This window comes from Camelina sativa, chromosome 13 (assembly GCF_030686135.1).
Source record: "Camelina sativa cultivar CO46 ecotype springtype chromosome 13, ASM3068613v1".
Lineage (NCBI taxonomy): Eukaryota > Viridiplantae > Streptophyta > Magnoliopsida > Brassicales > Brassicaceae > Camelina > Camelina sativa.
The window spans coordinates 20,672,246-20,696,569 of record NC_141892.1 but is presented as its reverse complement, the minus strand read 5'-3'; the positions used below and the strand labels follow the sequence as shown (position 1 = coordinate 20,696,569).

Here is a 24,324-nt window from a genome sequence, read left to right as displayed (position 1 = left end):
CTTGAGCTTCATGATTTTTGAGTAGTGTTCTTAGAGTTCTTGAGGTTGGGTGAGATCCATGAGGTTTTCTTAGTCTTTTCTAGGGTTTTGATGTTTAAATCTTTTAGATCCCTTCTGGATTAGTGTTCTTCATGCTAGCTTCTTTCTGATCATCTGAAGCTTGACCCGAGGCATTTCCACCCGGGAGGGCTTGGTGAAATGTCTGATCTAGCTAATACCGGAGATTTACGTGCCTAGCCTAAGAGATTAGTTGTCTAGGGTGTTTATTGACATTGATTGATTGGTTGTTAATGCCTGCCTTGTTATGCTTCGCTAAAGAGATTTAGGTCTGGAGGTAACTTGGCTTGAGGGTCTCTGTCACGAGAGTGGATTGACCTGTTGTTGAATCTTTCGTCTAGGGATAGCTTTGTTTAAAGTTTTATCGAATCTTTGTATTAAGACTAAGTTACTTCATGGATCATTGATACCCAGCCTCACGAGCTCTCTTTTATCATCTGTTTGCATCAGTTTACGTTTTGCTTGTTTCGCTTAGCTTTGCTTACTTTTGTCAGTCACTGCTTAGCTTTGTTAGTCACTGCTTACTTTTGTTAGTCACTGCTTAGCTTTGTTAGTTACTGCTTACTTTTGTTAGTCACTGCTTACTTTTGTTAGTCACTGCTTAGCTTTGTTAGTCACTGCTTACTTTTGTTAGTCACTGCTTAGCTTTGTTAGTCACTGCTTAGTTTTGCTATTAGTTCTCCTTTTCTTTTGTTGCTTGCTCACTTAGGTTGTTAGAAAATAAAAACTAAGGTTTGCTTGACTTAGCTAGATTTGATTGCTTCTTTTGTGGTTAATAGCTCACCCATTTGGTTTGACACCCTTCGTACTACAATGACAATTTAAGTGCGTAGAGAATTGAACTTCAGTAGAGAAGTAAAAATCTTACTATCAGTCCCCCACCAGGGTTTCAGACTAACCAAGGCCAGGAACAAGACCTAAGATCAATGATACAACAGCTGTTGATTGGGCAAACCAATGGGAAAATTGAGGAAGCCAAACAGTTTGCTGAGCTGAAGCAAAGGTTAACATCACAATATAATGATCTCAATATGAAGTTTGAAGGTCTGAACTCAAGAGTGAAGTATATGGAGAGTAATATAGCATCTACTTCCGCTCCAAAACCCACCCAACTCCCTGGAAAAGCAGTTCAAAACCCAAGGGAGTTTACTGCCAAAGCCATTCATATCTTTGAAGAGGAAGTCACTAAGGACAGTGAAGTTCAAGTTGGGGAGGATTGGTCATTTCTTGAAGCTCAGAGTGAAGTTTGTGCAAAGCAGACTGACTCCGGTATTGCACTCGACTAGGTGCTCGAGCATGCACTCGACCGAGTGAGTGTTCGAGTGGCCGATCGAGCTGAAGAGTCAGAAGCTGTCAAGCCTGCTAAGTACATCCCTCCTGCTTACAAATCGCCTCTACCATTCCCAGGACGTTTCAAGGCACATAAGCTTAAGAAATTAAGGGAAATCATTGAGAAAAAACAAATGTTGACTTTGCAACAAAAGGAAGAGAAGGCTTTGAAGGAAGAGGTTGTGATTGAGAAACAAGAAGAAGTGATGGCCATACAAGAGATCATCATTGCTTACCAAGAAGAAGAGAGAGGACCTGCCTTGGAACAGTATGATCCATATCCTCTCTATAAGGATTTTTTGCTTGATTTATCAAAGAAGAAAGCTCAAGCTCAAGATGAGAAGGATCTTGAAGACCTTGGAGGAGTAATCATCCCAATTAAGCTTAGGGATCCAGGTCCATTCTATCTGCCTTGCACACTTAGCTATCTTCACTACAACCAGTGCTTATGTGACTTGGGAGCATCTATCAGTGTGATGCCCTATTCTATAGCACAAAAGATTGGGCACACTGACTTCAAGTCCACCAACCTTCATATATGCCTAGCTGATGGTTCAAACAGAGATGTGGTTGGCAAATTGGAGAATATTCCAGTCAAGATAGGAAGAGCAAGGGTTCATACAGATTTTGTGGTATTGGAGATGGACAAGGAACCTGGAGATCCTATCATCCTTGGGAGGCCATTCTTAGCCACAGTTGGAGCTGTTATTGATGTTAAGGAAGGTCTTGTGACCTTGAACATTTCTGAGGATATAGCTATGAAGTTTAACATCTATAATCCAACCAACCTTCCTACCATTGATGATCAACCTTTTACTATCAAGGACAAAGGTGGTCATGAAGGTTTAAGTGAAGTGGCAACTCCAAAGGACAATCTCCCTCTTCAAAAAGATTCTGTGGAAAAGCTTAAGAGGTCAGTTCAAGAGTTGACTGGTATTGTTAAGGATCTCCAAGTCAAGCTAAACAAGAGGTCTTTGAGGAAAGCAAGACCAAGGCTCAAAATCAAGAAGAAATATGGTTTGTGTGTTAAGGGTGAGGTGATCAAGGATAAGACTCACAATGATCAATAAGTGCCAGGGAGGATTTCATCACCTCCTTGGTATCTAAACAAAGCCTAAGAAGGCAGCCAAAGTCAAGCTTAGTGACTCTAAACAAGCTCACTAGGGAGGAAGTCCCTAAGGTATCCTTTGTAAATATGCTTTATTTTCTTAGTAGTTTTGATGTGTTTTTTTTTATGTTTGTGTTGGGCAGGCCTTTCAATGAAAGTGTAGATGGGTATGGAGAGATTTGGACTTGGGGAAGGAGATTCGCAAGCCCACTCGACAAGCCCACGAGAGGTACTCGACCGGGTTGGCAAAGAACTAAGGCCCACTCGATTCTCATTTCTCTAGAATGATCGAGTGGAGGAAGAACAAGAAGAAAAATTTTGAAATTTCAAACTTTGGTCAAGGAGCTCGACCACGTGCTGGTCGAGTGGCAGCAAAAAGCAGGTCAAGATTCTCATTTCAAATTTGAATGGTATGGACGCTCCACCCTTGTCTCCTTGCCCCCTTAGCTTCTTTAAATAAAACCTTACACGATCCTATGTCTCTCACACTCTCTCATTTGCTCAAAACAACTAAAATCAAGTTTTAAAATCTCTCTCAAAGTTCATCTTTTGCTCAAGCTTAGCTCTTTTAAGTTTTTGGGTCACTAACCTATTAAACTTAAGCTTTGAGTCTATTCCCTTCAGCTCTATTCGAAAATGTCTTCAAGGATTACAAGGAAGTCTCAACAAGCGGCTGCAAGCTCCATGGAACGTTTTGATGATCGCCTACAATCAAGAGGAGAAGCTGGAAGAACCACTCGACGCCCCACTCGAGCATGCACTCGATCGAGTGGTGGTCCGAGTGGTCGATCGAGTCAGATGCCGTGTTCAAGAAATCAGTCAGTTGAGGAAGATCCTGAGAGAACTGAAAGTGAAGAAGAAAGGGAGCCAACTCTTAGTGATTTCATGAGGAGAAACAAGGCCAAAGGGAAGAGGCCAGCAGTTGAGATTGAACAAGAGGAGGTTGAGAGTGAGAGTGAAGAAGAAGGTGAAGAAGAAGAGGGAGAGGATGATGGAGAAGCAGAATCTTGTGGATTGACAAAGAGGCAACTTTATGAAGCCTTCATGAGAATGGAGTTCCTGGGAACTAGGTATCCACACAAGGAAACCATGGAGAAGCTAGCCATTGATAAAGATGTGGAGTACCTTTTTGAGAAGAGCAACCTAACCAAGTTCATGGGGCTTTGCATGGAGGGGTATAAAGAAGAAAGTTGTGAGTTTCTGCCCCAGTCAAGCTGCACACATATGCAAGGAAGGATGATGAGTTTGGAGCTGGTCATATTGCTTTCACAATCAAGGGGAAGAACTATGAGCTTTCTTTGAAGAAGATAGCAAATGTGTTTGGTTTTGAAGTTGGTAATAATAGGAGCTTGATGATACCAAGAGAGAAGCTCTATGCCATTTGGGAAACCATTGGAGACAACATCACCTATTCATCCTCCAAGACCAAGAGTTCAAAGATAAGAAGCCCAGTCCTAAGGTACTTCCACAAGGCCTTAGCAAATACATTCTTTGCTAAGAAGGAGACTGGAAATCTCAATGAAGGTGAGCTCAAGGTAATTGACATGGCTCTCAATGGAATCATCCTTGAGGCAAGAAATAGAACCATCATTCTTGGGACCACTGTGGAGACTGACCTTGCAATGGTGCTCATTGACCACATGATATATTTGAGAAGTTGGGTAGGCAAGTTACAAAACAAAGGGTCAAGAGGAGCCTTAGCCATTGGAGGCATCATCACTCCAATACTACAAGCTGCCAAGGTCCTACTTAGAGGAGAGAAGGTTTTGCCAAGATGGATTGACTCAAGCTACCTCACCTCCACTCTCATATTGGCCAAGGAAATGCATCAAGGAAATCACATCTTCAACTTTGAAATTCCAACAATTGGGAAAAAACAGTTGATCTTACCTAACCAAGAGCTCACCACTATTCAAGAAGGAGCAAACATTGACTTTTGGCCAGCTGATGAGTTCTTGTTTGATGGGATAGTTCAACCAAGAGTTGATGAAGCTGGAGATGTGCAAATGGCTGATGGGGAGGAGCAATTTTACTTTGAAGATTATGAGCCTAACCCAAGGGATAGTAAAGGAGAGAGAGACTAGCAAGAGGTTGACTCTCCTACAAAAGTGGAGCAAGTGGCGTGGGAAGAGATTTGATAAGCTTAAGAAGAAGGTGACCAATATGGCTAAGTCCATCAAGGGCCTAAAGAAGGAGATTGCTGAGCTGAAGAGTGCAAACTCATCTCCAAGCCATTCAAGCCCTTTGAGGAGGAGTAGCTCAACTAGAGCACTCTCAAGAGTTGCAAACCTTGTGGAACCAGCTAGAGCTTCAATGTACGAGCCAAATCAGAGGAAGAGGAGTTCAAGTAGCCGTGAACAACAATTTTCGAGGCACTCGACCGGATCACTCGAGCACCCACTCGACCGAGCACCCCAGATGTACTCGGCCGAGTTCCAGCCCAGATCACCTTATGGCTTCCCACCTCCAGCTGCTTATCCAGGATATCCAGGTTACCCTCCCATCCCACCCCAGTACTTCATGGATCTAGCACTCTACCAGCAGTTCTACCAGCAGCAAGGTCAGAATTTTGACACTCGCGGTCCAGCTCGACCCCCCCCCCCACTCGAGCACGTACTCGACCGAGTCCCGGTCGATTCCCATCGTCGAGCTGCCCCAATCTCCACCTCCAAGTCATCAACAAGACCCCAATTACACCTTTGACAGCATGCAAGAGGATGTGGACAATTTCTTCTCCAATCCTTGAGGTACCACTATCACCTTCCCTTGTAAATACCATAGCATTTGATGTTGTGTTTTGTTTTTGATTTTGAATCCTCTTACAAATTTCTTTCACACAGAGGACTGTGTGATTTAAGTTTGGGGGAGGGTTTGAGATAGAATTTGATGTTGTGTTTTGTTTTCTTATTTCAAATTTTTAGCATCATCATGTTAATACTTGCATAGCATCTAAGGCATAGAAAAACCCTAAAAATTTGAATTTTTTTGCAAAATTCTTTGTAAAAAAAAGAGTGTTCATGTAGTTTGCATTGCATAATAGCATCTTGTTTAGCATGTTTCATGTAGGATTTGCATTAGGGATCTATGATGAGTTTTGCCTTGTTAGCTTGTTTAATTCACTAGACTAGGATCAATGCCCAAGTTAATAGTACTTTGATGCTAGTTGAGTGGTTAGAAGCATAAGATTGAACCAAGCCTTGTATTCCTGCATTGCATTTGGTCTAAATTGAATCATGTTGTGATTTGACACCATTTCCTACTTATAAGAACTTAATATTGACTGTTAAATATCAATTTGTGCATTGCTTTAAACTCATGGATATCATATACATATTTGGATCATCTTTCTCCTCTTTACCACTCTTGTTGATCCAAGTAGCTGATTGAATCATTAAAATCAGTTTCCAATACCCTTAACCAACCCTTCTTTCAAGCCATGTTTATTCTTGAGTGTTTGAGGCCTTTTTGGGATTGAGCTTGGTAGAAAGTGTTAGGTTTGAATTGACAAGAATAATGCCTTGTGTAGTTCTAGCTTGCATTTTCCAAACTAGATAGGACTAGGTGATTTCATTGTTGGGTTTGGGATTTGGTTGTTTGAAAAAGAAAAAAAAGAAAAGAGGAAAAGAGAAAGAAAAGGTTAGAGTCTTTAGGAGGGGAATGTTTTTAAGTAAAATCAAAGTCTAGTGAAAGAATGGGAAGTATGATATTGTTTAAAGATGGTTTCAGTCAAAAAAATAAAGAAAGAAAAAGAAGAGTTTAACAAAATGCTTTTATGTCTTAAGAATAAGAAGAAAAGAAAACCATAGCAAATAAGTAAGAATCTCCCATTCCACTAGAAAGATCAAATAAGAAACCTCTGCTAAGACTTTAAAATCAAAAGAGAAAAGGGTGAAAGAGAAGAGAAGAAGTTAAAGGGTAGCACTAGGATCAATTGGGTTTAGATTGATAGGATAAACACTTTGGGTGCCTTTGGGTAGACAAGGTTTTGTTCTTGTATGTGTCTAAGTGTTCTTACCTTTACCATTCTTCAAAAGCTCAATCCATTTTTATGAGAGAACCTTGATATTGATAAGCCCCACTATAAAGAGAGACCATCATTGTCTCTAAACCTTTTACTACCAAGCCAAATGAGTTTAAGCATTGCATATAATTGATTCATGATCTTGATTAATGAATGTTCAAGGAAATGGTTGATTTGAATGCATGTGGACATCTAAGGCTCAAATCAGTAAAGGATGTGATATGTTTGTCTAAAATCTTTAAGTACAGCTCATTCAACTTGCATCATAGTACTAGTAACTTGGACATTGATTCTAGATGGTCTATTTGCAAGCTTTAGGAGCTGAGATCCCACTTTCAAACCTCACCTACCTTCTTATGTCTTGTTCATTTGCTTGAGGGCAAGCAAAGACTAAGTTTGGGGGTGTTGATGTTCATATATTTTACCCTGTTTTCCCTTAATATATTCACATCTTTTGCATCTTTTGCTATCCATTTTGACCATTATTGCATAGCTTTAGGACTGTTCTTGCATTAGAGTTTAGTTGCATTGCATTTGCATCTTTTCATGCATAAACAGGTGATTTTGGAGCTTGAGGAGCATGGAAGCAATGTTGAGGAGAAGTGAAGCAATCATGAGGAGAAAGCAAGAAAGCTAAGGCTGAAAAACCAAGGTCCGGAGTCCAACTCGACTGCCCACTCGACCAGACACTCGATCGTGTGCTGAGAGGAACTCGACCGAGTGGGAAGAGCACAAGAGGAGCCAACTCGACCGAGCACCAGGTCGAGTTGGTCGAGCCGCCTGGCTATTTTGTCTTTTAGCGTTTTTAGGGCTTCCATTACTTTTTCTATATAAGGGCTTGTACCTGCAGCCACCAAAAGAGTCCAACTTTTTAGAGAGTCAAAAACCTAGTTTTTACCTTTTTTAGAATTATTCCTTTTGCACTTTTATTTTCTTAGATCTTGTACTTCTTTTAAAAGGAGAAAAAGACTAAATTCTTCAATATTGTTGGTTTCATAACTTTCTTAATATTGAGAATTTGAGTTTGGTTCTTTCTTCAATATTGTAGATCTTTGATTTATCTTTCTAATGATGCAAGTTTCAGTATTTTCTGTGTTTATGACTTTATTGTTCATCATGTATGCTTGTGAGTAGTTGCTTAGGATCTTGAGGATGGGTAGGCTGGGTTGTGTTTGAGGTTTGTTTGATTTGGTCAAGCTTGATTGTTGTAGATCTCTTCTAGGCTAGATGTTCTTAATGCTGATGAAACTGACTATTTTTGTGGTGATGAATGATGTATGGAATGATGACTTATGAATGAATGGATGTCAGGGTGTTTCAATTCCCCTTATGCAATTGTAGTATAAGAGGTGTCAATCCAATCTGAGTGTTTGTGAACAATCAAGATGTGCATATGAGTCTAAGTCAAGCCAGATGTAAAGGTTGTTTGTCACTAACAATCCTATGATGAAATGGAAAGTGCAGAAAGTAAAACTACAAGAACTAGGAGCTAAATGCAAATGGAACAGAGTGATTATGACAAACAGAAATAGAAACTATAGAAATGCAAATATTGAACTAATGCACGGTAAGTAATGAACAGGATACTAAATGAATGCAACAGAAATGCAACTAGGATGAAACAGGACAAACATAAATCATAAACACAAGTTCTGGGTTGGAACTCGAGCAAGCACTCGATCGAGTGGTGATCGAGTGCAGGGTCGAGCTGGACAAACGCAAAACAGAGCAACACAAGAAAAACAGAGCAATACCAAAACGAATCAAACAACAGGATTTAAGCTAAGAAATCAATAAACAAGAAAGGTCTTGAGGAGGGATTCATGGGCTGGACTAATAATTGAGGTCATCTAACTTGGTCAACAAATCTCAAACAACTTGAGCTAATCTCTAGACATATATTTCTAAGACATGTTTAATCCACTCTCATGGCAAGAAACAATCAAACTCATGCATCTCTAGACTTGTTCTCACAAAGTAAAGAATCTACACAAGCAGGCATTAAGCAATATGTCAAAAATCAAACAAGACTTCTAATCTCTTAGCAAGCCTAATGATAGTCTCTAGATCTAGCCTTATCTATGCTCCTTAGACATTGGTATGATGCTAAGAGGCTTGAAATCAGATCCTACCCTCTCAGATATAGGATCAGCATTAAGAACATCTAGCCTAGATGAGATCTACAACAATCAATCTTGACCAAATGAAACAAACCACAAACACAACCAAGCCTAACCCATCCTCAAGATCCTAAGCAACTACTCACAAGAACACATGATGAACACCAAAGTCATAAACCCAGAAAATGATGAAACTTGCATGATTAGATAGATAAAGCAAAGATCTACAATATTGAAGAAGGAATCAAACACGAATTCTTAATATCTTGAAAGTTATGGAACCAACAAAATCCAAGAATTCTTTGTTTTCTCCTTTTAAAAGAAGTACAAGATCTATCCAAATAAATGTGCAAAAGGAATAATTCTAAAAAAGGTAAAAACTAGGTTTTAGACTCTCTAAAAAGCTGGACTCCTTTGGTGGCTGCAGGTACAAGCCTTTATATAGAAAATGTAGTGGAAGCCCTAAAAACGCTAGAAGACAAAATAGCCAGGCGGCTCGACCAACTCAACCTGGTGCTCGGTCGAGTGACCGGTCGAGTTGGCTCCTCTTGTGCTCCTCCCACTCGGTCGAGTCCCTCTCAGCACACGGTCGAGTGTCTGGTCGAGTGGGCAGTCGAGTTGGACTCCGGACCTTGGTTCTTCAGCCTTAGCTCTCTTGCTTTCTCCTCATGATTGCTTCACTTCTCCTCAACATTGCTTCCATGCTCCTTAAGCTCCAAAATCACCTGTTTATGAATGAAAAGATGCAAATGCAATGCAACTAAACTCTAATGCAAGAACAGTCCTAAAGCTATGCAATAATGGTCAAAATGGATAGCAAAAGATGCAGAAGATGTGAATATATTAAGGGAAAACAGGGTAAAATATATGAACATCAACACCCCCAAACTTAGTCTTTGCTTGCCCTCAAGCAAATGAACAAGACATAAGAAGGTAGGTGAGGTTTGAAAGTGGGATCTCAGCTCCTAAAGCTTGCAAATAGACCATCTAGAATCAATGTCCAAGTTACTAGTACTATGATGCAAGTTGAATGAGCTGTACTTAAAGATTTTAGACAAGCATATCACAACCTTTACTGATTTGAGCCTTAGATGTCCACATGCATTCAAATCAACCATTTCCTTTAACATTCATTAATCAAGAACATGAATCAATTATATGCAATGCTTAAACTCAATTGGCTTGGCAGTAAAAAGTTTAGAGACAATGATGGTCTCTCTTTAGAGTGGGGTTTGTCAATATCAAGGTTCTCTCATAAAAAATGGATTGAGCTTTAGAAGAATGCTAAAGGTAAGAACACTTAGACACATACAAGAACAAAACCTTGTCTACCCAAAGGCACTCAAAGTGTTTATCCTATCAATCTAAACCCAATTGATCCTAGTGCTACCCTTTAACTTCTTCTCTTCTCTTTCACCCTTTTCTCTTTTGATTTTAAAGTCTTAGGAGAGGTTTCTTATTTGATCTTTCTAGTGGAATGGGGGATTCTTACTTATTTGCTATGGTTCTCTTTTCTTCTTATTCTTAAGACACATAAGCATTTTGCTAGACTTTTCTTTTCTTTCTTTCTTTTCTTTAACTAGAACCATCTTTAAACAACCTTATACTTCCCATTCTTTCACTAGACTTTAAATTTACTTAAAAACATTCCCCTCCTAAAGACTCTAACCTTTTCTTTCTCTTCTCCTCTTTTCTTTTCTTTCTTTTTCAAACAACCAAATCCCAAACCCAACAATGAAATCACCTAGTCCTATCTAGTTTGGAAATTGCAAACTAGAACTACAATCAGTTCAAACCTAACACTTTCTACCAAGCTCAATCCCAAAAAGGCCTCACACCCTCAAGAATAAGCATGGCTTGAAAGAAGGGTTGGTTAAGGGTATTGGTAACTGATTTTAATGATTCAATCAGCTACTTGGATCAACAAGAGTGGTAAAAAGGAGAAAGATGATCCAAATATGTATATGGTATCCATGAGTTTAAAGCAATGCACACATTGATATTTAACAGTCAATATTAAGTTCTTATAAGTAGGAAATGGCATCAAATCACAACATGCTTCAATTTAGACCAAATGCAATGCAGGAATTCAAGGCTTGGTTCAATCTTATGCTTCTAACCACTCAACTATCATCAAAGTACTATTAACTTGGGCATTGATCCTAGTCTAGTGAATTAAACAAGCTAACAAGGCAAAACTCATCATAGATCCCTAATGCAAATATTATACAATCCTACATGAAACATGCTAAACAAGATGCTACTATGCAATGCAAACTACATGAACACTCTTTTTTTTTTATAAAGAATTTTGCAAAAATTTTCAAATTTTTAGGGTTTTTCTATGCCTTAGATGCTATGCAAGTATTAACATGATGATGCTAAAAATTTGAAATAAGAAAACAAAACACAACATCAAATGCTATCTCAAACCCTCCCCCAAACTTAAATCACACAGTCCTCTGTGTGAAAGAAATTTGTAAGAGGATTGAAGATCAAACACAAAACACAACATCAAATGCAATGGTATTTACAAGGGAAGGTGATAGTGGTACCTCAAGGATTGGAGAAGAAACTCTCCACATCCTCTTGCATGCTGTCAAAAGTGTAGTTGGGGTCTTGTTGACGACTTGGAGGTGGAGATTGGGGCAGCTCGACGATGGGAATCGACCGGGACTCGGTCGAGTACGTGCTCGAGTGGGGGGGTCGAGCTGGACCGCGATTGTCAAAATTCTGACCTTGCTGCTAGTAGAACTGCTGGTAGAGTGCTGGATCCATGACGTACTGGGGTGGGATGGGAGGGTAACCTGGATATCTTGGATAAGCAGCTGGAGGTGGGAAGCCATATGGTGATCTGGGCTGGAACTCGGCCGAGTGCATCTGGGGTGCTCGGTCGAGTGGGTGCTCGAGTGACCCGGTCGAGTGCCTCGAAAATTGTTGTTCTCGGCTACTTGAACTCCTCTTCCTCTGATTTGGCTCGTACATTGAATCTCTAGCTGGTTCCACAGGGTTTGCAACTCTTGAGAGTGCTCTAGTTGAGCTACTCCTCCTCAAAGGGCTTGAATGGCTTGGAGATGAGTTTGCACTCTTCAGCTCAGCAATCTCTTTTTTTAGGCCCTTGATGGACTTAGCCATATTGGTCACCTTCTTCTTAAGCTTATCAAACCTCTTCCCATGCCACTTGCTCCACTTTTGTGGGAGAGTTAACGTCTTGCTAGTCTCTCTCACTCCTCTACTATCCCTTGGGTTGGGCTCATAGTCTTCAAAGTAAAATTGCTCCTCTCCATCAGCCATTTGCACATCTCCAGCTTCATCAACTCTAGGTTGAACTATCCCATCAAACAAGAACTCATCAGCTGGCCAAAAGTCAATGTTTGCTCCTTCTTGAATGGTGGTGAGCTCTTGGTTAGGTAAGATCAACTGTTTTTTCCCAACTGTTGGAAGCTCAAAGTTGAAGATGTGATTTCCTTGATGCATTTCCTTAGCCAATATGAGAGTGGAAGTGAGGTAGCTTGAGTCAATCCATCTTGGCAAAATCTTCTCTCCTCTAAGTGGGACCTTGGCAGCTTGTAGTATTGGAGTGATGATGCCTCCAATGGCTAAGGCTCCTCTTGACCCTTTGTTTTGTAGCTTGCCTACCCAACTTCTCAAATATATCATGTGGTCAATAAGCACCATTGCAAGGTCAGTCTCCACAGTGGTCCCAAGAATGATGGTTCCATTTCTTGCCTCAAGGATGATTCCATTGAGAGCCATGTCAATTACCTTGAGCTCACCCTCATTGAGATTTCTAGTCTCCTTCCTAGCAAAGAATGTATTTGCTAAGGCCTTGTGGAAGTACCTTAGGACTGGGCTTCTTATCTTTGAACTCTTGGTCTTGGAAGATGAATAGGTGATGTTGTCTCCAATGGTTTCCCAAATGGCATAGAGCTCCTCTCTTGGTATCATCAAGCTCCTATTACTACCAACTTCAAAACCAAACACATTTGCTATCTTCTTCAAAGAAAGCTCATAGTTCTTCCCCTTGATTGTAAAAGCAATATGACCAGCTCCAAACTCATCATCCTTCCTTGCGTATGTGTGCAGCTTGACTGTGGCTAGAAACTCACAACTTTCTTCTTTATACCCCTCCATGCAAAGCCCCATGAACATGGTTAGGCTGCTCTTCTCAAAAAGGTACTCCACATCTTTATCAATGGCTAGCTTCTCCATGGTCTCCTTGTGTGGATACCTAGTTCCCAGGAACTCCATTCTCATGAAGGCTTCATAGAGTTGCCTCATTGTCAATCCACAAGATTCTGCTTCTCCATCATCCTCTCCCTCTTCTTCTTCACCTTCTTCTTCACTCTCACTCTCAACCTCCTCTTGTTCAATCTCAACTTCTGGCCTCTTCCCTTTGGCCTTGTTTCTCCTCATGAAATCACTAAGAGTTGGCTCCCTTTCTTCTTCACTTTCAGTTCTCTCAGGATCTTCCTCAACTGGCTGATTTCTTGAACGCGGCATCTCGCTCGATCGACCACTCGGACTACCACTCGATCGAGTGCATGCTCGAGTGGGGCGTCGAGTGGTTCTTCCAGCTTCTCCTCTTGATTGTAGGCGATCTTCAAAACATTCCATGGAGCTTGCAGCCGCTTGTTGAGACTTCCTTGTAATCCTTGAAGACATTTTCGAATAGAACATTCAAATTTGAAATGAGATTCTTTGACCTGCTTTTTGCTGCCACTCGACCCCACACTCGACCAGCACGTGGTCGAGCTCCTTGACCAAAGTTTGAAATTTCAAAATTTTTCTTCTTGTTCTTCCCTCCACTCGATCATTCTAGAGAAATGAGAGTCGAGTGGGCCTTAGTTCTTTGCCAACTCGGTCGAGTACCTCTCGTGGGCTGGTCGAGTGGGCTTGCGAATCTCCTTCCCCAAGTCCAAATCTCTCCATACCCATCTACACTTTCATTAAAAGGCCTGCCCAACACAAACATAAAACAAAACACATCAAAAACACTAAGAAAATAAAGCATATTTACAAAGGATACCTTAGGGACTTCCTCCCTAGTGAGCTTGTTTAGAGTCACTAAGCTTGACTTTGGCTGCCTTCTTAGGCTTTGTTTAGATACCAAGGAGGTGATGAAATCCTCCCTGGCCCTTCTTGATCATTGTGAGTCTGATCCTTGATCACCTCACCCTTAACACACAAACCATATTTCTTCCTGATTTTGAGCCTTGGTCTTGCTTTCCTCAAAGACCTCTTGTTTAGCTTGACTTGGAGATCTTTAACCATACCAGTCAACTCTTGAACTGACCTTTTAAGCTTTTCCACAGAATCTTCTTGAACTGTCCTTTGGAGTTGCCACTTCACTTAAACCTTCATGACCACCTTTGTCCTTGATAGTAAAAGGTTGATCATCAATGGTAGGAAGGTTGGTTGGGTTATAGATGTTAAACTTCATAGCTATATTCTCAGAAATGTTCAAGGTCACAAGACCCTCCTTGACATCAATAACAGCTCCAACTGTGGCTAAGAATGGCCTCCCAAGGATGATAGGATCTTCAGGTTCCTTGTCCATCTCCAATACCACAAAATCTGTATGAATCCTTGCTCTTCCTATCTTGACTGGAATATTCTCCAATTTGCCAACCACATCTCTGTTTGAACCATCAGCTAGGCATATATGAAGGTTGGTGGACTTGAAGTCAGTGTGCCCAAGCTTTTATGCTATAGAATAGGGCATCACACTGAGATGCTCCCAAGTCACATAAGCACTGGTTGTAGTGAAGATAGCTAAGTGTGCAAGGCAGATAGAATGGACCTGGATCCTTAAGCTTAATTGGGATGATTACTCCTCCAAGGTCTTCAAGATCTTTCTCATCTTGAGCTTGAGCCTTCTTCTTTGATAAATCAAGCAAAAAATCCTTATAGAGAGGATATGGATCATACAGTTCCAAGGCAGGTCCTCTCTCTTCTTCTTGGTAAGCAATGGTGATCTCTTGTATGGCCATCACTTCTTCTTGTTTCTCAATCACAGCCTCTTCCTTCAAAGCCTTCTCTTCCTCTTGTTGCAAAGCCAACATTTGTTTTTTCTCAATGATTTCCCTTAATTCCTTAAGCTTCTGTGCCTTGAAACGTCCTGGGAATGGTAGAGGCGGTTTGTAAGCAGGAGGGATGTACTTAGCAGGCTTGACAGCTTCTGACTCTTCAGCTCGATCAGCCACTCGAACACTCACTCGGTCGAGTGCATGCTCGAGCACCTGGTCGAGTGCAATACCGGAGTCAGTATGCTTCGCACAAACTTCACTCTGAGCTTCAAGAAATGACCAATCCTCCCCAACTTGAACTTCACTGTCCCCAGTGACTTCCTCTTCAAAGAGATGAATGGCTTTGGCAGTAAACTCCCTTGGGTTTTGAACTGCTTTTACAGGGAGTTGGGTGGGTTTTGGAGCTGAAGTAGATGCTACATTGCTCTCCATATACTTCACTCTTGAGCTAAGTCCTTCAAACTTCATATTGAGATCATTATATTGTGATGTTAACCTTTGATTCAGCTCAGCAAACTGTTTGGCTTCCTCAATTTTCCAATTTGTTTGCCCAATCAACAGGTGTTGTATCATTGCTCTTAGGTCTTGTTCCTGGCCTTAGTTAGTCTGAAACCCTGGTGGGGGACACAATTGGGGCTGGAACACTTGTTGCTGCTGCTTTGGTGCATAGTTGTGCTGTTGTTGAGGCTGAGGAGGTGGATAGACTTGGTCTTGAGGGTTGGCTACATTGGTGCTCCTATAAGAGAGGTTGTTCTGCTTGAAACCTCCACCTTGGTTGTAGCCTTTGTATCCTCCTCCATGGTTCTGCATAAAACACAACTCAGCAAACTCCCTATCTCCTTCCTGGACTGGAGCTTCTTCTTCACCAATGAAGTGAATTGTTTTTGACTGGCTTAGGAGAATCTTGTCAAGCTTCTCATTAACCATCTTTAAATCCTGCTTGTATTTGTCCTCCTGATCAGTGGAGGGGATCCTCATGATTCTATCATAATCTTCATTATAATTACCATCTGACTGAGCAAGGTTCTCAACCAATTCCCATCCTTCTTCCACATTCTTGTTGAGGAAGTTGCCATTTGATGCTGTGTCAAGAAGCATTCTTATCTTGGGAAGCACTCCTCTATACAAAGTGCTTAGAAGGGACTCATTGCTGAAGCCATGGTGAGGACACTGAGTTTGGAATCCTTTAAACCTCTCCCAAGCTTCACAAAAGCTCTCATTATTCCTTTGAGCAAACCCAGAAATTTCATTCCTCAATCTAGCAGTCCTTGCATTGGAGAAGAACTTGGCCAGAAAAGCTTTCTTGCATGCATCCCATGTGGTTATAGCTCCAGTAGGAAGAGTCTTCTCTCATAGATGAGCTTTGTCTCCAAGGGAAAATGGGAATAGCCTTAACTTGAAGCCATCTTCACTTACTCCATTGATTTTTGTGAGGCCACATATTCTGTCAAACTCATCAAGGTGATCTAGAGGATCCTCCATTGGCAACCCATGAAATTTGTTGGCTTGTATCATGGAGATTAATCCACTCTTTATTTCATAATTATTATTGGCCACAGCAGGAGGCACAATACCAGCTCTTTGGTTGTGTGTGTTAGGTGCATCCCCAGCACCAATGTGTCTAGGTATATGATCATGGTGATCTTGCTGCTCCATGACTACTTGTTCTTCTTGTTGTTGAACTACTCTTCTTTGCTTATGTCTCAAACCCTTTTGTAGCCTGTGGATGTTGTCAATAGGCCTTTGAAGACTGTCTTTGCCTTTTGACCTTGTGTGCATCAACAAACTCGACTACAGACTCGAACAGGTACACGGTCGAGCGCAGGCTCGAGTGGGTGGTCGAGTCAACTGGGAAGTAATGGCTACTTGGATCCGGCTTCTGACTCGATCAGGTGCTCGATCATGGCTCGGTCGAGTGGTGGTCGAGTGGGTGGTCGAGTGGGTACCTGAAACTCAAGACAGCCAAGCAAAGGAAGATTCGAGTTCAGTAACTTCACAAGTGTTTAAACGAACTTAATCTTAGACTAATAATGATCCTAAATGTCACAAAACAAACTCAAATCGGCAACGGCGCCAAATTGAAACTGACTATTTTTGTGGTGATGAATGATGTATGGAATGATGACTTATGAATGAATGGATGTCAAGGTGTTTCAATTCCCCTTATGCAATTGTAGTATAAGAGGTGTCAATCCAATCTGAGTGTTTGTGAACAATCAAGATGTGCATATGAGTCTAAGTCAAGCCAGATGTAAAGGTTGTGTGTCACTAACAATCCTATGATGAAATGGAAAGTGCAGAAAGTAAAACTACAAGAACTAGGAGCTAAATGCAAATGGAACAGAGTGATTATGACAAACAGAAATAGAAACTATAGAAATGCAAATATTGAACTAATGCACGGTAAGTAATGAACAGGATACTAAATGAATGCAACAGAAATGCAACTAGGATGAAACAGGACAAACATAAATCATAAACACAAGTTCTGGGTTGGAACTCGAGCAAGCACTCGATCGAGTGGTGATCGAGTGCAGGGTCGAGCTGGACAAACGCAAAACAGAGCAACACAAGAAAAACAGAGCAATACCAAAACGAATCAAACAACAAGATTTAAGCTAAGAAATCAATAAACAAGGAAGGTCTTGAGGAGGGATTCATGGGCTGGACTAATAATTGAGGTTATCTAACTTGGTCAACAAATCTCAAACAACTTGAGCTAATCTCTAGACATATATTTCTAAGACATGTTTAATCCACTCTCATGGCAAGAAACAATCAAACTCATGCATCTCTAGACTTGTTCTCACAAAGTAAAGAATCTACACAAGCAGACATTAAGCAATATGTCAAAAATCAAACAACACTTCTAATCTCTTAGCAAGCCTAATGATAGTCTCTAGATCTAGCCTTATCTATGCTCCTTAGACATTGGTATGATGCTAAGAGGCTTGAAATCAGATCCTACCCTCTCAGATATAGGATCAGCATTAAGAACATCTAGCCTAGATGAGATCTACAACAATCAATCTTGACCAAATCAAACAAACCACAAACACAGCCCAGCCTAACCCATCCTCAAGATCCTAAGCAACTACTCACAAGAACACATGATGAACACCAAAGTCATAAACCCAGAAAATGATGAAACTTGCATGATTAGATAGATAAAGCAAAGATATACAATATTGAAGAAGGAATCAAACACGAATTCTTAATATCTTGAAAGTTATGGAACCAACAAAATCCAAGAATTCTTTGTTTTCTCCTTTTAAAAGAAGTACAAGATCTATCCAAATAAATGTGCAAAAGGAATAATTCTAAAAAAGGTAAAAACTAGGTTTTAGACTCTCTAAAAAGCTGGACTCCTTTGGTGGCTGCAGGTACAAGCCTTTATATAGAAAATGTATTGGAAGCCCTAAAAACGCTAGAAGACAAAATAGCCAGGCGGCTCGACCAACTCGACCTGGTGCTCGGTCGAGTGACCGGTCGAGTTGGCTCCTCTTGTGCTCCTCCCACTCGGTCGAGTCCCTCTCAGCACACGGTCGAGTGTCTGGTCGAGTGGGCAGTCGAGTTGGACTCCGGACCTTGGTTCTTCAGCCTTAGCTCTCTTGCTTTCTCCTCATGATTGCTTCACTTCTCCTCAGCATTGCTTCCATGCTCCTTAAGCTCCAAAATCACCTGTTTATGCATGAAAAGATGCAAATGCAATGCAACTAAACTCTAATGCAAGAACAGTCCTAAAGCTATGCAATAATGATCAAAATGGATAGCAAAAGATGCAGAAGATGTGAATATATTAAGGGAAAACAGGGTAAAATATATGAACATCAACACCCCCAAACTTAGTCTTTGCTTGCCCTCAAGCAAATGAACAAGACATAAGAAGGTAGGTGAGGTTTGAAAGTGGGATCTCAGCTCCTAAAGCTTGCAAATAGACCATCTAGAATCAATGTCCAAGTTACTAGTACTATGATGCAAGTTGAATGAGCTGTACTTAAAGATTTTAGACAAGCATATCACAACCTTTACTGATTTGAGCCTTAGATGTCCACATGCATTCAAATCAACCATTTCCTTTAACATTCATTAATCAAGAACATGAATCAATTATATGCAATGCTTAAACTCAATTGGCTTGGCAGTAAAAGGTTTAGAGACAATGATGGTCTCTCTTTAGAGTGGGGTTTGTCAATATCAAGGTTCTCTCATAAAAAATGGATTGAGCTTTAGAAGAATGCTAAAGGTAAGAACACTTAGACACATACAAGAACAAAACCTTGTCTACCCAAAGGCACCCAAAGTGTTTAACCTATCAATCTAAACCCAATTGATCCTAGTGCTACCCTTTAACTTCTTCTCTTCTCTTTCACCCTTTTCTCTTTTGATTTTAAAGTCTTAGGAGAGGTTTCTTATTTGATTTTTCTAGTGGAATGGGGGATTCTTACTTATTTGCTATGGTTCTCTTTTCTTCTTATTCTTAAGACACATAAGCATTTTGCTAGACTTTTCTTTTCTTTCTTTCTTTTCTTTAACTAGAACCATCTTTAAACAACCTTATACTTCCCATTCTTTCACTAGACTTTAAATTTACTTAAAAATATTCCCCACCTAAAGACTCTAACCTTTTCTTTCTCTTCTCCTCTTTTCTTTTCTTTCTTTTTCAAACAACCAAATCCCAAACCCAACAATGAAATCACCTAGTCCTATCTAGTTTGGAAATTGCAAACTAGAACTACACAAGGCATTATTCTTGTCAGTTCAAACCTAACACTTTCTACCAAGCTCAATCCCAAAAAGGCCTCACACCCTCAAGAATAAGCATGGCTTGAAAGAAGGGTTGGTTAAGGGTATTGGTAACTGATTTTAATGATTCAATCAGCTACTTGGATCAACAAGAGTGGTAAAAAGGAGAAAGATGATCCAAATATGTATATGGTATCCATGAGTTTAAAGCAATGCACACATTGATATTTAACAGTCAATATTAAGTTCTTATAAGTAGGAAATGGCATCAAATCACAACATGCTTCAATTTAGACCAAATGCAATGCAGGAATTCAAGGCTTGGTTCAATCTTATGCTTCTAACCACTCAACTATCATCAAAGTACTATTAACTTGGGCATTGATCCTAGTCTAGTGAATTAAACAAGCTAACAAGGCAAAACTCATCATAGATCCCTAATGCAAATATTATACAATCCTACATGAAACATGCTAAACAAGATGCTACTATGCAATGCAAACTACATGAACACTCTTTTTTTTTTATAAAGAATTTTGCAAAAATTTTCAAATTTTTAGGGTTTTTCTATGCCTTAGATGCTATGCATGTATTAACATGATGATGCTAAAAATTTGAAATAAGAAAACAAAACACAACATCAAATGCTATCTCAAACCCTCCCCCAAACTTAAATCACACAGTCCTCTGTGTGAAAGAAATTTGTAAGAGGATTGAAGATCAAACACAAAACACAACATCAAATGCAATGGTATTTACAAGGGAAGGTGATAGTGGTACCTCAAGGATTGGAGAAGAAACTCTCCACATCCTCTTGCATGCTGTCAAAAGTGTAGTTGGGGTCTTGTTGATGACTTGGAGGTGGAGATTGGGGCAGCTCGACGATGGGAATCGACCGGGACTCGGTCGAGTATGTGCTCGAGTGGAGGGGTCGAGCTGGACCGCGAGTGTCAAAATTCTGACCTTGCTGCTGGTAGAACTGCTGGTAGAGTGTTGGATCCATGAAGTACTGGGGTGGGATGGGAGGGTAGCCTGGATATCCTGGATAAGCAGCTGGTGGTGGGAAGCCATATGGTGATCTGGGCTGGAACTCGGCCGAGTGCATCTGGGGTGCTCGGTCGAGTGGGTGCTCGAGTGACCCGGTCGAGTGCCTCGAAAATTGTTGTTCTCGGCTACTTGAACTCCTCTTCCTCTGATTTGGCTCGTACATTGAAGCTCTAGCTGGTTCCACAGGGTTTGCAACTCTTGAGAGTGCTCTAGTTGAGCTACTCCTCCTCAAAGGGCTTGAATGGCTTGGAGATGAGTTTGCACTCTTCAGCTCAGCAATCTCTTTTTTTAGGCCCTTGATGGACTTAGCCATATTGGTCACCTTCTTCTTAAGCTTATCAAACCTCTTCCCATGCCACTTGCTCCACTTTTGTAGGAGAGTTAACCTCTTGCTAGTCTCTCTCACTCCTCTATTATCCCTTGGGTTGGGCTCATAGTCTTCAAAGTAAAATTGCTCCTCCCCATCAGCCATTTGCACATCTCCAGCTTCATCAACTCTAGGTTGAACTATCCCATCAAACAAGAACTCATCAGCTGGCCAAAAGTCAATGTTTGCTCCTTCTTGAATGGTGGTGAGCTCTTGGTTAGGTAAGATCAACTATTTTTTCCCAACTGTTGGAAGCTCAAAGTTGAAGATGTGATTTCCTTGATGCATTTCCTTAGCCAATATGAGAGTGGAAGTGAGGTAGCTTGAGTCAATCCATCTTGGCAAAACCTTCTCTCCTCTAAGTGGGACCTTGGCAGCTTGTAGTATTGGAGTGATGATGCCTCCAATGGCTAAGGCTCCTCTTGACCCATTGTTTGTAGCTTGCCTACCCAACTTCTCAAATATATCATGTGGTCAATAAGCACCATTGCAAGGTCAGTCTCCACAGTGGTCCCAAGAATGATGGTTCCATTTCTTGCCTCAAGGATGATTCCATTGAGAGCCATGTCAATTACCTTGAGCTCACCCTCATTGAGATTTCCAGTCTCCTTCCTAGCAAAGAATATATTTGCTAAGGCCTTGTGGAAGTACCTTAGAACTGGGCTTCTTATCTTTGAACTCTTGGTCTTGGAGGATGAATAGGTGATGTTGTCTCCAATGGTTTCCCAAATGGCATAGAGCTCCTCTCTTGGTATCATCAAGCTCCTATTACTACCAACTTCAAAACCAAACACATTTGCTATCTTCTTCAAAGAAAGGTCATAGTTCTTCCCCTTGATTGTGAAAGCAATATGACCAGCTCCAAACTCATCATCCTTCCTTGCATATGTGTGCAGCTTCACTGTGGCTAGAAACTCACAACTTTCTTCTTTATACCCCTCCATGCAAAGCCCCATGAACTTGGTTAGGCTGCTCTTCTCAAAAAGGTACTCCACATCTTTATCAATGGCTAGCTTCTCCATGGTCTCCTTGTGTGGAAACCAGAAACACACATAGTCTTCAACCTCAAACTTCCTATCAATAATGACTCCATAAGCATGCTCACAAGGAATGCCACAGATTTTCCATTTTTGACAAGTGCAAGTCTTCTCAGTCAAGCTTACCCGATGAGAAATTCCACTAAGTGTAGCTTCGTAACTGTCGTTTGTGCTCCTTCTTATCTGACATTCGGAAGCTTTTTCAAATTCTTTGGCAAGAAACTTAGACACATATGGCGTGCATCTCCCATTGTGATCATGAGACTCGGCAGATCTCCTGGCAATCCTGACCATCGCAAGTCTCCTTATGGTCTCAAGCATTGGCACAAATGCTTTGTTCCTGGCTTTCAAAATGGAGTTGTTGAATGACTCGACTGAGTTATTCTCAACATCTTCACAGAAGTTTCCTTGCTTGTAGAACGCCCTGCACCAATTTCTTGGTTTCGACTTTACAACATCACGCCAGAAAATCTCACTGTAGTTTTTAAGCTTGATCATGTTTGCTTCAAAATCCTTCTCATTGTAGCTCCATGCAATATCCCAGACATACTTCTTCATCTTTTATCTTTCCCATGGTTTCTCTTCAAGTTGCCATAAATGTGTCGGACACACATTCTATGCTCAACTTTTGGTAGCTCTAACTCAACAGCTCGGATAAGTCCCTGAAAAAAAAGCAAGAGGTTAATAACTGAATAAATACAACACATTACCAATGAACCCAAAATCAGAATGTTTATTACCTTTTGGCGATCAGAGACTATGATATAACCATCACCATCCATTAGTCCCAAATCAGCCTTAATCTTCCTCACAAACCACAACCAATTTACTATGTTTTCTACTTGTACACACCCCCATGCTATTGGGTAGATAGCATTATCTGAATCTCAACCTAAAGCAACCAACAACTGACCTTTAACTTTACCTTTTATAAAGGTTCCATCTAAACCTATTAGTGGCCTACAAGAATCTTTCCATGTTCTCTTGAGCACATCAAAGCAGACATAGAAACTGTTGAATACCTCTTCTCCTGCATCGTTAGTCACAGTGTCAACTTTAATAGTTGAATCTTGGTTTGATTCTCGTATCTCAGACGCATAATCTTGGAGCATTGCAAACTGCTCATCATACTCTTTCTCAATCCATCTCAAAGCTTTATTCCTTGCAGCTTGACATTGAGGCCTGGATACAGTGATCTTCCATTTCGCTTTAATGGTTTGTTCTATCTATATTGGCATGAAATACCCAGGTTCTTCTCTAATTTGATCTAGAAACAACCTAGAGATAACAAGAACCTTCAACATCTCACAATCTCCATTCGGATTACATGTATGCTTATCAATGTACTTATTCACCCTCCACCTCCTACATTTCTTAGTGATTGCACAATATATGCGCCAAATACATCCATCTCCAGCACATCTAAATCCAATCTTGGTTTTATCATACATGTACTGTGCGATGTTGCATCGAGTATTCAGAGCATGGCCGAGTACAGCTTCCTTAAATGCAATAGCGTTGAAGAATATTTGGTGATAATACAAAGTCCCATCGACTTTTCTGATGTTGTTCCGCTTTCTCACTCGACGGGCTTCTCCATCTTCATCACTTCAACTGTCCGGATACTCATCATGAACGATCGATGGTTCGTCTATAAACTCCACTATGGCTTTCTCGATGTTAAACACGTCTCGCTCTCTTGGATCTTCATCGTCGGGTTCATCGTCTTGGATCGGACCTTCTCCTCCTTCCTCTGACGGAACAGACCCAGTAGCCTCGTCATGAACGACTATCACATTCGTCTCCAGCTCATTCAAATCCATGGAAATTGAGATTTTTTCCTTTCTAGGGTTCTTCGATTTGGGGATTTGGGGATTTTTATGTTTTGGGGATTTTAGGATAAATGGGTATTGTTTAACGGGTTGAATCGGGTCGATTTGGGTTAATTGCTGTGTTAATCCGGTTTAATTTTGTTGGCATACGATTAATGTATTTCCTGGAACAGTAAACCAATGATAAACCACGATTTTAGCATAATGTGTGGACAGAAGTTTCGAACTTTTAATTTGGGGGGATAATGGACTGAAACTTACAAATTGGGGGGGGACAGTGATCGACGTTTAAAAACTAGGTGGATGTGGTGCTATATGAAAGTTTATGGGGGGGGATACAGATCGTTTTTCCGTGAATATAACCAAATAGTATCTTTAGTTTAGTTGGTATATGAAACCATATGTAGCTTTATGGTCACCAGTTCAAATCCGTATAAGTTTTATAATATAGGATGTTTTTGAGAAGTGTTTTTGTTTCATAATATTGATGTTTTCAAGTTTCTATGTTACTTTTACATTAGTTTAGTATTTTTTATTATGCAGTCTTGTTTATAATTGGTTGAATTTTTTTAAAATGATTATTTCTTAATCTGCGTGCTTTTCCTTAAAACATCTTATATGTTGAAACCGA

General features: G+C 40.6%; 1 non-coding gene and 2 pseudogenes across 2 annotated transcripts in view; 2 read left to right on the top strand and 1 right to left on the bottom strand.

Moving 5' to 3' along the window:
- LOC104773957 (N6-adenosine-methyltransferase non-catalytic subunit MTB pseudogene) overlaps positions 1–24,324 on the top strand; it is a 73,593-nt pseudogene that overhangs the window by 21,306 nt on the left and 27,963 nt on the right. The gene's annotated exons all lie outside the window — the stretch shown is intronic.
- Positions 15,818–15,924, top strand: LOC147929781 (small nucleolar RNA R71). The gene has a single exon (XR_015579021.1). It is a non-coding gene; the product is annotated as a small nucleolar RNA R71 (small nucleolar RNA).
- LOC147929780 (uncharacterized) lies at positions 22,416–23,684 on the bottom strand (annotated as a pseudogene).